The sequence below is a fragment of the Lactuca sativa genome, chromosome 5 (genome assembly GCF_002870075.4).
Source record: "Lactuca sativa cultivar Salinas chromosome 5, Lsat_Salinas_v11, whole genome shotgun sequence".
Lineage (NCBI taxonomy): Eukaryota > Viridiplantae > Streptophyta > Magnoliopsida > Asterales > Asteraceae > Lactuca > Lactuca sativa.
In genome coordinates, this window is record NC_056627.2 from 154,548,318 (window position 1) to 154,564,460 (window position 16,143).

Here is a 16,143-nt window from a genome sequence, read left to right on the forward strand (position 1 = left end):
CTCCTCCTATCACACACTTTCCCCTTCCCCCTTCCTTTTGTCGTTGCTGCCATTGTACATAAAAGAAAAGAAGCAGTGAAGTTGCCGGAGCAGCTCTAGTGCCGACTGCCACTTTGCTGCGGTCACTATCACAACCTTCGACCACCACCATTTTCCCACCTTATTTTCCTATCTTTCGTGGTATTTCTAAGTTCAAAACTCAAGTCTTTATTTTCTTTTTCGTGGGTTAAAGAAGAAAAAAAAACCAGATTAAAGTTTGTTGTTGTTAATGCCATCTCGAAGTACTTCCCAAATACGATAACATTCTCACATGTAAACCCAATTCAAAAATTAGGTGAGTGCTTACGACCCTATTTTAAAGTTTTTATACATTTACCGCGGGGGGGGGGGGGGGGGGGGGTGGGAGGAATACTTGTGCTCACATATTTCGTTAATGCAAGAACACTCTTGAAAGCATACTACAAAATGTTATCATTTTACGTGAAAAATTGAGGTATGTTCAAGACGTGTTTTGCCCATCTTAAACCCTATGGTTTGCAAAACTATATTGTATGCAAGTAGTTTAAATCGATACGTTTTCAGAGACTACTCACACACATTCATACAGTCTTAATACAATTTATTATGATTTTTTCAAGACTGCATATCTTTGTAGTCCTTTTCAGACCAGTCTATAAAAACGGTCATTTTCACTTGAGTTAGGGTTTATATCAGGCAGAGAAAAAATTAGACACAAAGTAAACTTTATTTCTAAACCATGAGAGTTTACGGATCCTAATTATGACTTTCGATGATTTTTCTCGGATTTTATAAAACAAGGATAAAATCGTCATTATAGATTAATTTTCCTGTTTTGTCTTTCAAACGCACACACACACACACGCATACACACACACACACACATATATATATATATATATATATATATATAAGTTATAAGTATTATAAATTAGAATTTATACGTGTACTCGTGTTTACTACTATGAGACTTACCGTTTATTTAAGCGAGTATTCTACTACTTTTACGCATTTACTTATCAAACATACTCGAATTTTATAAACTCTATCTATCGTAAATATTATCTTGTAGTGACTTATCCTCATATAATTTAGGGCTTTTTCACTCTAGATCCTTACACCCCGGGTACTTATCCACGTACAAAATAAGCCGAGTTATTTATGTACATTAGTCAAGGGCTTTATAGGGAGATGCTACTCATTACCTAAGTACAAATACTTAGTATACCTACACCACTATAATCGTTAATCATCTCGGAGCGAGATACGTATGTATAGATCTATACGGGTTGACACCCCCACCTGTAGTTTCTAGCTACAACCTGAACGGTCGAACCCGATACGGGTGCTAAATATCTTAGTCGATTCCACAACGTCCAATAAAGCGTTGTAAGGGGTACTTTAGTCACATAGCTCAATTATAGGACTCACTATAAACGTTAAATGAATCTCTCTCTCTCTCTCTCTCTCTCTCTCTCTCTCCCTCTCTCTCCCTCTCTCAAAACTATGGATTCAATTTTTCTCTTTACAAAACATTTTAAGCATGGCTGTACTTACAAAGAAAATACTTTTGGGTCATTATAAAAGTATCATTACTGCACTAGTAGAAAACCTGTAACTCTCACCAACCTACCCTCAAAATTACATGGTTCTCAGGAGATCACTAATCAAGTTTTTAGACGATGGAATAGACATAGATTTCAAGAAACATAGTTTTTTTTTATAGTTTTTGTTATAACTGCTTGCCTGTTTAAGGCAATTTATGTACTCTTATTATCTATAAGAAACTTGTATTCAAAATTCAATATGAAATACAACTACTATTTTGTTATTGTTGTACTTGTGCTATATATTCAATTTCTCATGATCCATGAACTAAGTCACACAACCCGACATATTCTGCTGCCTTGGCCAGGGATGTGACATCAAAAACCTAGCTTTTAATCGACCATTGGATCGAATTCAATTTGGACCGTTGGATCAGAATAAGAAAAACTATAAAAAGAGGGGATTCTATTTTTCTTGCACCTCACCCTCTCTTGCCTCTCTCCCTATCAGATTCTCTCCCTCTTGACTGCCGACCACCACGAGCCACCAGATAACCGCCTTGTGCCGCTAGACTCCACCTTGCTAGAAAACTAAGAAACATCGGAATGATTGGTTGCCACCTCCTTTCTTCAATATGACATAGCTCCCTTCCACCCCAGCTGTCAATTAGTCACCTCTGGCAAAGCAAACAATGCCAACAGGTGCCACAGACAACCTAGCGTTGTCGTACGCCACCACCGTCTGCCGTCGTTAGAGTTATTTCTAGCTAGTTTTGAATAGTTTTATGGCCAGATTCTGGTCAAGTACTATTCGTGTCGGTCAAAGTCACAACTCATGTTGCTCAAAGTACTATACATCGGGCTGCGAAATTATGACATCTCAAAAATCACAACCAATTTAAACTTTTCACAACAACCCATTTACTAATAAAAGTGTTTACAAAACCACTATTTCCAAAACACTATATAAAATCAGACTCCAAAAATCAACAACATAAAATCAGGATGTGTACGGTCACGCCTTCGCCTTGCCATGGTCCTCTGAAGTACCTGAAACCATAAACTAAAACTATAAGCACGAAGATTACTGAGTTCCTTCAAAGTACTAGCACACAATACACATATCATATACAAACAAGAATGCTGGGTCCAATCACTCATCGAGCTAGAATACCTATGGGTCCACTACCAACAAGCTGTATTACACCTGGCCCAATCAGTCATTGGACTGGAATGCCAAATATACAACAAGTCCACTCAGTCATCGAACTAGAATACCAATATACCACATGTCCACTTAGTTATATGTCTGGAATACCCTCGGGTCCATATCCATCACACTGGATTACCCTTGAGCCCACAATATGAGTTAGGCTTGCCTATTGGGCCCATAGCTCATATATGGCTTGCTCCTGAGCCCATAACATAAGTCTGGCTTTCCCTCGGGGCCAAAAATTTATGTTTGGTTTGCTCCAGGGTTTGTTGGTGATCGCACAAGGTAGTACCACCTCAACCCAACCATACTATGTCAACATATACATATAAAAGGACACACAACCAGTCAACAGGAAAACATGCAGATCTAACAGATCACTACAACATAACAACATCCTATATACCAGGATACGTATCTAACAGATCACTATAGCATAACCACATATGGTAAATCAGGATATCAATCCAACGGGCCAGCCTTGGTGCCTTCGACCCGTAAGTACAGTAAGGAAAACTCACCTAACAGTCTGAGGAATAGCTAAACTATACACTACTCCGAATGCCGGCTATACAGGTCACCTATTCAACATATAGAGACCAAGGCTTAAATATAGCTCAAAATACCCAAAATACCCTTAAGTCAAACTTGGTCAACCCTGGTCAAAGTCAAAGTCAATGGCCAAAGGTCCAAAAGTCAACAAGTCATCACAGCGGGTTACGCCCGACGTAATACTAGAATAGGCCCAGCGTATTCTGATGTTGACCAGAAACCGGGGTACTGACCACTTATACGCAACGTACCACCAGGTATGCCCTGCGTACGTAGCCCAGTCCCAAAATTCCATTAAGCGCTTATTCCATTAAGTCCTTATCTCTGAAACTCATATCCAAGCCGAAAAATGATGTCCTAAGTAATAAAGTTTCCAACTTTATGACTTTGCATGGCTATAAAGTGTCCAATACCAAAAACCCTAACTCCTTAATCCATTAAGACTTCCTAGTTCATGCATAAAAGGATAATAACGACAAAGAACCCATTTTTATGACTTAAGCTACTCTAAAATCTCTGAAAGGATAGCTTATGAAGTCTAGAGTTGACCATACTCAAGAACACCAAGTAAAAGGGACCAAAATGCATGAAACTTAACAACAACATGAACTATGAGCAATATTCATTAAGGCCAGAGATTTTTACCTCCAAATGATGTCTAAGGAGGAGGTACTTCTGGATCTAAGCTCCCTTTGAGTCCCCAATATGATTCCATCACCTTCCCCTTCCTTTAAGGTCACCAAAAACAAACACACAAGGTCAAAATATCTACACAAGAGGTTAGGGTTTGTAAAGGTCTAGATGAGTGATGGAGGATGGTGCAAGGAAAGGTTTTGAGGATATAAAGGGGATTAAATAGTGCACAACACCAAACATTAGGGTTTTCATCTGAACTGAGTACGCCCAACATACACTAGGAATATGCACAGCATATTCCTAAACGACAGCATTTTCTTTTATGGGCCTTACGCCCAACATACTCTGGAAGTACGCCCTACGTACTCATGCAAGGCATTTTTCTTCCTTAAGTGCCACATGGGACCAATTTGCAAATAAACTTATTCCAAGGGACTACAAGGTAAATAGTTGAAAATAGAGATGTTACAAAAACTCCAGAAGGCTGTAATCTTGGACATGTTAACAAGAAGCGCATAGGCCAACTCCAAAAGGCTGGAGTCTTGGATTCATTTGACCTAAAGTCGGATGATAGTTGTGAATCTTGTTTACTTGGAAAAATGACAAAGTCACCCTTCACTGGTACCTATGCCAGGAGTGAAGGTTTGTTGGATCTTGTACACACATATGTGTGTGGACCCTTCAAAACCATCACAAGGGATGCTAACCGCATCTATGTGACTGTTAGTAATGATTACAGTAGATATGATTATGTCTACTTAATCAAGCATAAGTCAGAAACCTTTGAAAAGTTCAAAGAGTTTAAACAGGAAGTGGAGAATTAGCTGGGCAGGAACATTATGATGCTTCGATCCGATTGAGGTGGTGAGTATCTCAGTACAGAGTTCCTTGACTATCTTAAGGAATGTGGGATTGCTCACAATTGACACCTCCCAGAACACCACAACTTAATGGTGTGGTTGAGAGGTGTAATCGAACCTTGTTGGACATGGTTCGTTCCATGATGAGTCGAGCTTTGCTACCAATCTCATTTTGGGGGTATGCCTTAGAGACTTCTGTCCATATCCTTAACCTAGTCCCTACTAAGAAGGTTGCCAAAACACCTCACGAGATGTGGACTGGGAAAATTGCCAACTTGGATCACATCATGATTTGGGGTTGTGAGGCTTTCGTGAGGCGCGAGGCTCATGATAAGCTCGAACCTCGGAGTGAGCGGTGTATTTTCATCGGCTAACCACAGAAATCCTTTGGTTACCTCTTCTATAGACCCAGTGATAATGTGGTCTTTGTGGCAAGGGGATGAGTCTTTCGTGAGAGAGAGTTCATAAGCCAAGGAAACAGTGGGAGGCAAATTGACCTTGAAGAAATTCAAGAGTCAAGTGGTGAAGGAACCTCAAACCCTAGCAGTCAACCTGACGAGGAAGCTCCTGTTGAACCAACTGACGAGTCTGTACCTCTGAGGCGTTCCACTAGAGTTAGGAATGCACCTGAGCATTACTATGGTTTCCATATTACTGCAGAAGGTGATATATTTATCAGTGATAGTACACTGGTAAATTTGGATGAACCTAACAACTATAGAGAAGCCATGGTAGGCCCTGAGTCTGCTAAATGGAAAGAGGCTATGGAAAACGAGATTCAGTCTATGTATGACAATCAAGTTTGGAACTTGGTCGACAATGTACCGGGTCGTAAGATGGTCGGGTGCAAATAGATCTTCAAGAAGAAGACCGACATGGATGGAAAAGTGCACACTTATAAGGCACGAATGGTTGCGAAGGGTTTCACTCAAACTCAGGGAGTTGATTATGATGAAACCTTCTCACCAGTAGCAAAAATTAAGTTTATTAGTGTTATGCTAGCCATTGCCGTAGTTCATGATTATGAAATATGGCAAATGGATGTCAAAACCGCTTTCCTTAATGGAAAATTGGCTGAGGATGTTTACATGAGTCAGCCAGAGGGTTTTATTAGTGCTGAGTACCCTGATAGAGTGTGCAAGCTTGAGAAATCCATTTATGGATTGAAACAAACATCTCGCAGTTGGAACCTTTGTTTTGATGAGAAAGTCAAAGAGTTTGGTTTTTCGAGAAGTGAAGATGAGTCCTGTGTATATGTCAGAGCTAGTGGGAGTATAGTTAGCTTTTTGGTACTGTATGTGGATGACATATTACTCATGGGGAATGCCATCCCAACTTTGCAGGAGGTTAAGTCCTGGCTTGTGAAGTGTTTCATTATGAAGGATCTTGGAGAAGTTGCCTGTATCCTAGGGAAAAGGATATTTAGTGAAAGGAGTAAAAGACTAATTAGACTTAGTTAAAGCATCTATGTGGATAAAGTGTTGAAAAGGTTCAACATGCAGATTTCCAAGAAAGGTGACTTACTGATCCAACATAATGCCAAACTGAGCAAGGCTCAGAGCCTGAGTACAGAGGCTGAGATAGCTGAGATGAGTTGATTACCATATGCTTCTGCTGTTGGCTTGATCATGTATGCTATGACTTGTACTCACCCCGATGTGGCCTTTGCTTTGAGCATGGTCAACAAATATTAGGGGAACCCTGGCAAGGCTCACTAGACTGCGGTGAAGAACATTCTCAAGTACCCGCGGAGGATTAAGGACTGGGTCCTTACCCTTGGTGGGAGTGATGACTTGAGAATAGTGGGGTATAGTGATGCTAGCTTTCAGACTAATAGGGATAATTTTCGCTCTCAGTCTGGCTGGGTCTTTACCATGAATGGAGGAGCAATTACTTGGAAAAGCTCCAAAAAAGACACAGTAGTTGATTTGACATGTGAGTTAGAGTATATAGCATCGAGTGAGGCGACAAAGGAGGCGATATGGCTGAGGAACTTCATTGGAGACCTTGGAGTTGTACCAGCTATAAAGGAGCCTATGGAGATTTTCTGTGATAGCAATAGTATGGTTGCCTTAGCTAAGGAACCAAGTGATCATAGCAGATCCAGACACATTGACAGAAAATATCACTTCATAAGACATAGGATAGAAGAAGGAATCCTCGTGGCAAAGAGGATATCGTCAGAAGAGAACCCAACAGATCCCCTCACGAAGGGACTGACTAGGGTTAGGCATTTGCAGCATACGAGGCGCATCAGGCTTAAGGACGATATTAGTTTTATGGATTAGATAGCTCTGAAACTTGTAAAATGTAATTGACATTTGATGATTGAATACAATTTGTTGTCTATTTATAAGTAAGGTGTTGCTATCTTGTGTCAATTGTTTGCTATTGTTTCAATTTTGCATGTTTTGACTTCCAAAATAATTACCTTATTCGAATTCTCCACAGTCCGTCATATGTTGGAAGTAGGTATGAATCAAGATTGTCATGAAGTTGGCTTGTAGATGTCTAAAGTGTTGGACATAGCAAGTGTTGCTACAACATTCATGAGTGCTCATAAGTTCTGAGTATTAGATTAAACCCACACTCACTTGTATCACTTCATGGAATTTATCTCGAGTGATCATGAGACGGTAATATCATATATGACTTCAAACCGAGAGATATGAGTTGTTGCCTATGAGTTGGCTGTGCATTGATTGCACGAAAACGCCTGAGTAACTTGATGTTATAAAACGTGCCTTTGTGTATGATTCAACAAGTAGTAGAACAAGCATATGAGTCAAAGTTTATCTGTTCCTTCTAGTCCTTGGAGGATTAGAAGCAATATCTGGGCCCCTTGATGATTTTGTTTTAACCTATGTACCGGGACCGGTCAGAACCAAATTGATGTGTTCAGTTTAGTTCTATGTCAAACAAATCGGAAATTGGGAAACAAACTACTGGACAATAAGTACGACTTTGTTCCATGTATTTTTCCGGCTGATATCTGTAATAGAGGATTATATGACGACTTATCTAAAATGGTGCTTCATAGGTCAACAGAGTTTTAAGAGCTACGATTACTGGTCGGTTCATGAAGTCATGCTTGCAACTATAGTTATTAGACTTATCCAAGTGGGAGACTATTGGATAAGGTGTCTAAGTCCATAACTATACTTGGGATGTACTTGACTCGACCCGACATGGTCCATTTGGGTTGCACTTCACTGAAACAATTTATATGGATAATCTTTTGAGAATAGTATAAGTTATGATTTGTTATATTATAAGTTATAATATATTAATATGAAATCATATTATTTAATTAATATTGATCTAGAATTAATTTGGAATTAATTTAGTGATCAAAAGGTAACTAATTAAATATGGACTCTTATATCTATATAGAGTGGGCCAATGCTTATTTAGAATGGGCTAGGCTTGCATGGAAAGTCCATGGATAGTCCATGGAGCTTTAACCCATGGATCTTATGGAAATGAAAGTTCATGGGTATTAGGGTTTACATGGATATAACCCTAACCCACCACACTATATAAAGGGGTCCTTGGCACATGAAATGACACTAGTGTGTGTGAATACAAAAGAGTGGGCTGATTTCTACTTGGTGCTAACTATTCTCTCAAGTCTTCCAAGGTGTTTTGGTGATTTGTGATTTCACTTGAGGCATCCACACTATTGGTGCTAGGCTCTCAAGACTCCAAGCAATCAACCATAAGAAAAGGTACGTTATTTTACTAAAGTTTTATATTATAAGTACCCCATAACATGCTAGTTAGGCTGAGCACCTTGGAAAATCCTTATTTGCATGTATTTTAGAGAAAACATAGATCCAAGGTTTCTAGGGTTGCATGTACACCATAGGAGTGTTAGAATGCTCAAAACCCATTAGTTTCATGGGTGAGTTGTGCGGGGTCAGTCAGCCAGTTATGAGATATTTAGCCTTCCTCTAGGAGTGAGGATTGAGCGCTCGCCATGCTTATGTATATTGTTAGGGTGTTGTGATGATACTTGAGACAAATATGGGTAGGCGTGGAAGGTAGTATGGGCCCGTACTACTGAAAGCACATAACCCATACGCGTAGCAAGGGAGTCATAACCCATAGGGTTTAGCTGGGAGTTGGTTCCCTGTTATTTATGCAGACCATCTGATATCTTCCTAGTGTATTTTTAGTATGGTGGTTACGAGGCAATTTGGGACTGGATCCTGGTCAGGATTAAGAGCTGGCAGGCAGGATAGGCCAACATTGACAGAGGATGGTGTCAGGGATATCATCTATGAGGAGGTGGTCGAGATTGTCCGGGGTCAGATTTCAGAGATGTTAGGGTCTATCAAGATCGCCACGATGGAGTATTTTGATGACAGATACGTAGCCATTGCTGAGACTACGACTGCTGCAGCCTCTACAGCCGTGTCGGCTGCGAGTATGGGGACGGGGAAAGCTTTTCAGTACCGGGAATTCGGTAACACAGCCCCCGACCTTTGATGAGACTCAGGATCTGATCATAGCCATAAGGTGGATGTCTGACGTGGAGGGATGTTTCTTCACATTCTCATGTCTTGCTGACCAGAAGGTCAGATACGCCCTGAACTTGCTGAGGTCTGGGGAAAAAGACTAATGTAGGTTGATGACTGGGTTATATACTGATGATCATAGAGATGCGGTTACTTAGGAGCAGCTCAGGGAGATGTTCGCGCACGCTATGTGACATCCCCATTTTCACGGCCAGAAAAGACCGATTTTGTTTATGCTTGTTTGAAAATCAGAGTAACATTTTAAATAAAAGTGTTGCGGAATTTGTCCTAAAAAAAAATATGATAAATATAGATCAAAAGCATTTCCAAAGTAATGTATTTCATTAAAAGACTCGAGATGTCATGTTCGATACAGATCAAAAGCATAAACAGTACAATATAAGTCTTACTACATTATTTCATATCTACAGGCCTATATCCGTAATCCCTCATCCAAAACATCACATCTATGCTCGAGCGCCACTATCTGTAATATATGAAACGGGAGTGGATCAGGTTTGGGAGCATGGTGAGCATATAGGGTTTTCAACCCACAAATAATAATAAATTTATTAATTTCATCGACCAACAATAAATTTATTAATTTCATCAACCAACGATAACCCTGATTACCCATTCTCGTTATCCTCATTTTACATCCCTAAACACCTATACAAGGGACCTAGTCTAAGGATTTTATCATCGGGATGGACTTTACTGCTAAGGGGATTCCTCAACCATATATGTCCGTAAGGCAACCATGAGGGGGATGGAGTACACCAGTGAACATCAAGTCTACAACACCTACAAGTTGCGAGCCTGCTAGTGTTCCACAGGACTATCTAGGAAAGTTTGTGGTTGTCATCCATACTCCGCTAGATGACTGGAACAACAACAACATCGAGGCCTCTCATCATTTTAACACACATCAACTATTTCATCTACCCATGTTTTACCCAACTTTGTAGATAATATATATATATATATATATATATATATATATATATATATATATATATATATATATATATAGTTTAAAACTTGTATAAAACATCTATCTCAAATAAACAAACAATATATATACACATAGCACATATTTTATAAAAAATACTTCATATTTATGTATAAGATGAAAGTGACTATACACTCACTTGATACAGAAGATGTATCTCTCAATTTATGAGTAGTTTCGAATGTTTTTCCTCAATCTAAACAGTTAAAAATTGTGTCTAAAATTACCAATCAAAATAAATATAGGCTACAATATAACTAATAATAATATTTTAGTTATATAATAACTTCTCGTTAATTATTTTATAAAAATAGTTATCAATCGGATAAACATAAGTTATAATATAACTAGTAATGTTTTAATTATGTAATACCTTTAGATTCTAACATCTTAAATTTGTGATTATAAAAATATAAATATCAATAACCAAACTAATATATAAAAAAATTACCTCAAAATCTTTTATAATATGAGTATTCCGGAGAATATATCTTCAGACTATAACTTAGAGATAATTTGGAGAGTCCTTATTTTTATTATAAAACTGTAAAGAGAACCGATGTATTTATAGGCCTCCTTGCAAGCTACGTGTCAAAAAAAAAATGCATGGCTTAGTGGTCAAACAAAAGTGGATATATCTTCATATAATACGTGTTATGCAAATTGATTCATGTCATATTTAACCCAATAAAAAAAATAAACACATTTGTATTTTTAATTATTATCCTTGTTATGCATACATATTGCACACCTATGGATACGTTGGTCTCATGTGGCAATAGAGTCACCTTATAAATCCATATATGTAACTTTTTTTTTTTTTTTGAATATATGGTTACTTTATAAATCAAATTTATATATACGTTTTCTTTAAATACATATCTATAATGTATTCATTAATTTAAACTAAAACTTTACATGTACTGTTTGATTAATATAATCAATATTAAACATATATTTTATTTAATATATTGCAATCTTATAACTTACCAACGCCATAAGTTATAACTTATAAAATATAAGTTTATAATTTCCGTATCAGTATAATAACTAAATACGAAATATTTCAATTACATACGCGATAATATTTTACAACCGATTTTTAATTTGAATATTAATAATTAATGTCGTAAAACGGGTTAACACAAAATACCGTTTCACTACTTGGGTTCACTCTTTAACGTATTTATAAAAGGTTACAATCGTCGATCGGCATAAATACATATTTTATAATTACACCAAGTAGGAAACGCAGGTGTTACACGCTACATTCCACGGGTCGAGCGCGAGCAACTGTCACAGGAGTTTTTGAATCTGAGTTAGGGTACAGAGACGGTGACGGAGATCACCCGCATGTTCACTGAGAGGGCGATGTTTTGCCCGAAGTTTGCTTCTAAGTAGGCTCAGATGACATGAGCACGCTCAAGACCGATATCTGTCAGTTTGTTGCTACCCATGGTTATGATACAATGTTGGAGTTACACGAGGCCGCTAGGCGGCGTGAGCTTGAGATCGAGTTACAGGAGCAGAGGTAGGCCCCGACGCAGTCACAGCCGACACCAAAGCGGTCCAAGACCGTTGATTCTCGGTTTGGAGGTCAGCCCGACCGCACTTGCGGTAAGTGCGGGAAGGCTCATTTAGGGGTTTGCCAATCTGGTAGCAGGTGCCACAAGTATGGCAAGTAGGGCCACATTGCTAGGGATTTTAGGCAGTAAAATCCAGCTTCTGGGGTTAGACTTTGTTACCATTGTGAGCAGGTGGGCCATATGAAGGTCCAGCCCCTACTAGCCGCCAAGCCGGCGCAGACTCCCACGCCAACTACACTGAAGATTATTGACGAGAGTCAGGGTAGAGCAGGGCCTCAAGGGCTCAAGGACGTGCCTTCCATCTTACAGCTGATGATGCTAGGGCAGCACCAGATGTGGTTGCTGGTATGTTTCTATCCTTTATCTCATTGATTATATCTGTTTTATGCTTATATGTGCTGTACCATGTTAGGTACATTCTTTGTGAACTCGTTACCTGCTTTGGTATTATTTAACTCGGGGGCGAGTCAGTCATTTGTCTCTCAATCATTCAGTAGGGAGTTCGGTTTGCCAGTGGGAGAACTAGAGTGTCTGTTGCGAGTCTCTATCGCCAACGAACACGGGATTTCCGCTTCTTCGGTCTATCAGGGTTGCGTGTTGGAGATCTTCGGGGTATCTTTCTCGATAAACTTGATTTTGATTCCCATGTGTGATGTGTGTGTGATTATGGGTATGGAATGGCTTAGTTGCTTCAGTGGCATGATCGACTGCGAGAGTCAGCAGGTGGTAGTTCGAAACCCAAGTGGGGGAGAATTAGTTATCTTCGGCGAGGGTACCAGGTTGGGTTCATGGTTCTGCTCAGCCGCCAGGGCTCGACAGTATATTCAGTATGGGTGTGCGGGTTATCAAGCGTATGTGGTGGATACGCGGGTCAGGGATCAGACCTCGATTTCAGAGGTTCTAGTAGTCATGGAGTTTGTTGACGTGTTCCCAGAGGAGTTGCCCAGAGTGCCTCTGGAGAGGCAGGTCGAGTTTAGGATCGAACTAGTGCCAGGTGCGGCCCCTATCGCCAAGGCGCTGTACCGATTGGCACCACCAGAGATGCAGGAGCTGTCATCACAGCTACAGGAACTGCAGGGCAAGCAGTTCATTCGCTCAAGCAGTTCTCCGTGGGGAGCGCTGATTCTGTTCATCAGAAAGAAAGATGGCTCACACCGGATGTGCATCGACTACCAAGAGTTGAACAAGTTGACGGTGAAGAACCATTATCCACTTACGAGGATATATGATCTTTTCGAGCATTTACATGGAGCATCTTCGTTCTCCAAGATAGACCTAAGGTCCGGGTACCATCAGGTCAGGGTTAGGGAGGAGGACGTGGAGAAGACTGCATTCCGAACTCGTTAGGGACATTACGAGTTTGTGGTGATGCCGTTTGGGCTCACCAACACGTCGACATTATTTATGGACCTGATGAATCGGGTCTGTAGACCCATGCGCGATCGCTCGGTCATCGTGTTCATAGATAATATCTTGGTGTACTCCAAGACCAGAGAGTAGCATGAGGAGCACCTTCATAAGCTATTGGGACTTTTGAGGCAAGAACGACTTTATGCCAAGTTCTCGAAGTGCGAGTTTTGGTTACGAGAGGTTCAGTTCCTTGGACATCTTGTTAACCTAGAGGGGATTTTGGTCGATCCGGCCAAGATCGAGGCGGTTATGCAGTAGGCAGTTCCGAAATCTCCCTCGGATATCAGGAGCTTCTTAGGATTGGTAGGGTACTACCGGAGATTCATACAAGATTTCTCCAAGATTGCAGTACCCTTCACTTGTCTGAAGAGGAAGGGAGTGGATTTCCGGTGGGCCCTGAGCAACAGAGGGCATTTGAGACCCTCAGATAGCGACTTTGCAAGGCTCCAGTCTTGACTCTCCCGGAGGGAGTTGAGGACTTTGTAGTGTTCTGTTATGCATCCATCACAGGACTGGGAGCGTTCCTCATGTAGAGGGGACGGGTTATAGCCTATGCATCGCGGCAGATGAAGCCGCATAGGATAAGATACCCACACACAATTTGGAGTTGGGAGCGGTGGTATTTGCTCTCAAGATTTGGAGGCATTATCTCTATGAGGTCTGCTGTACCATTTACACGACCACAAGAGTCTGAGATACATCATGGATCAACCGAACCTGAACATGAGACAATGCAGGTGGCTTGACGTAGTCAATGATTATGAATGCGAGATCTTTAACCATCCTGGTAAGGCGAACGTGGTTGCGGATGCTCTGTGCCACAAGTTAGCTGGATCTTCTACTCCAGCAACATGTATGAGGATATCAATGGATTCTCCACTTGTGAGCTTGATTAGGGAAGCTTAGGCTTAGGGTATGCGACAAGAGAATTGGAAGCTTGAGAGGATTAGGGGTGACAACACCCAGTTTGTGAAGGATAGCGGGGGATTGTTGACCCGTTGCGGTTGGGTCTAGGTACCGATGTCTGGTAGGGTCAGACAGATTGTTCTGGAGGAGGCTCATAAGTCTCGCTTCTCTATTCACAAATCTCATACTCTCCCTCCAGGAGACTCTGGTTATACTAAAAGGATTTATCCCTGTACACATAAGAGTACAATATTGAAGTAGAGCCTCACAATTCTGTATAATCTAGTTTACAAGCTAGAGACAGTATAAAACAATAATTATCTTTGAATAAATGTACTTTATACTCCTGAGAAAATATATAACATAAACTAAATCTGCCCTAGTTTATACATATTCATCCATGAAATATGATTTGGTAGAAACTGCCTAGAGGGTTATCCCAAACTATACCCATTATAGTTTATTAGAGTTGATATGGAAAATGCTTTGTAAAAACCTTTCTGAAAGCTATGAAGTTAGATTTCCAAATTAAAAGTTTCCCTTACGCTCAACATATTACAAAAAGGGATAAAGTATCCGAATATGTTATTAAACGTGGAAATCGTTGGACTGTATTAATAAGTTTAAAACTTAATAATATACTTTGAGTTTGACTTGTATTCCCCCCTGAAAACATTAAAAACACGGAAAATGTACGGATATGAACTCACCTCGGGTAAGTGGTTTGATTGAAGGATGGATACGGAAAGCTGGGTGTTCAAGTGAGGCCTTGAACATGATTTGATCCTAATTAACACGTAATGACACATAAAAGAGTCAAATGAAGGTATTTCACCACTATATGTGATGGAAAACCACTCTAGAGACTTGGAACTACTTGCACTAAGTGATAGGACCTTGTAGGGTTGCATGAAGGGAGTGTATGGCCACCTTGAGTGTGTGTGCGGCCATGGGTGTGTGGCTGTACACTCATGAAAGATGGTGCCTTTGAAGTGTTCTCAAGCTCCATACTTGTATCCACGAAGTGTTCTAGGTATATACTCAATTGTAGTGCAAGTTAAGGGTTCTAGAAGTGGGTTTGCGGCCCTAGGATGAGTATGTGGTCGCACACGGGAGTATACTGCCACACACAAGGAGTGTGCTTCCGCACAAGGGTGTGTGCGGCCGTACACAGGTGTGTGTGGTCGTACACCCCACACGAAGATGTCCAAATGTCAATTCCAAGGTGCAATAAGGCTAGGGTCATGTCTATCTCGAGTATGGAAGTCAAACTCTCACTTTGGAGGGTGTTTTAAGAATATGCGGCCACCTAAAAGGGGTGTGCGGCCACACCCACTTCCAAACACGAAGAACATGACGAATATCGCACACTTAAGGCTTAGATAGAGTGGTCTTGCATGAATATCAAGTTAGGGGATGAATTACTCACATTCTTGAAGCTTTGGAGGGTTTGTGGTTGAAGAAGCTTGAGAGAAAAAGTGTTGTGTGCTGCCAAGGTGTCAAAGGAATGAAAGGAAAGGGGGCTACTCTTTATATAGGGGAGGGTGTGCTGCCTAGAAGGGAGTGTGCGGCTGCACACCCATGTGTACGGCTGTACACTCCCCCTAAGGGTGTGTACGACCCGTTTTTGTCACCCTATGGCTTGCTGACTGATTCCTAAACTCAACCTTGGTTTTACTCAAGCTTAGAACTCTCAAATGAACTCTTAATCAACACGAGAAGTCAACAGAACAAGTTTAACATTGATTGAACTGCTAAGTGTACAAGATAAAAGTTTCGGGTTGTCACACATGGTATTCCAAACAAGCCAAAATTCACACTTTATACAACTGGGAAAAGTGGCTTAGTCTTGCATGTTGCAAAATGGTCTGTGATTCGTGGTT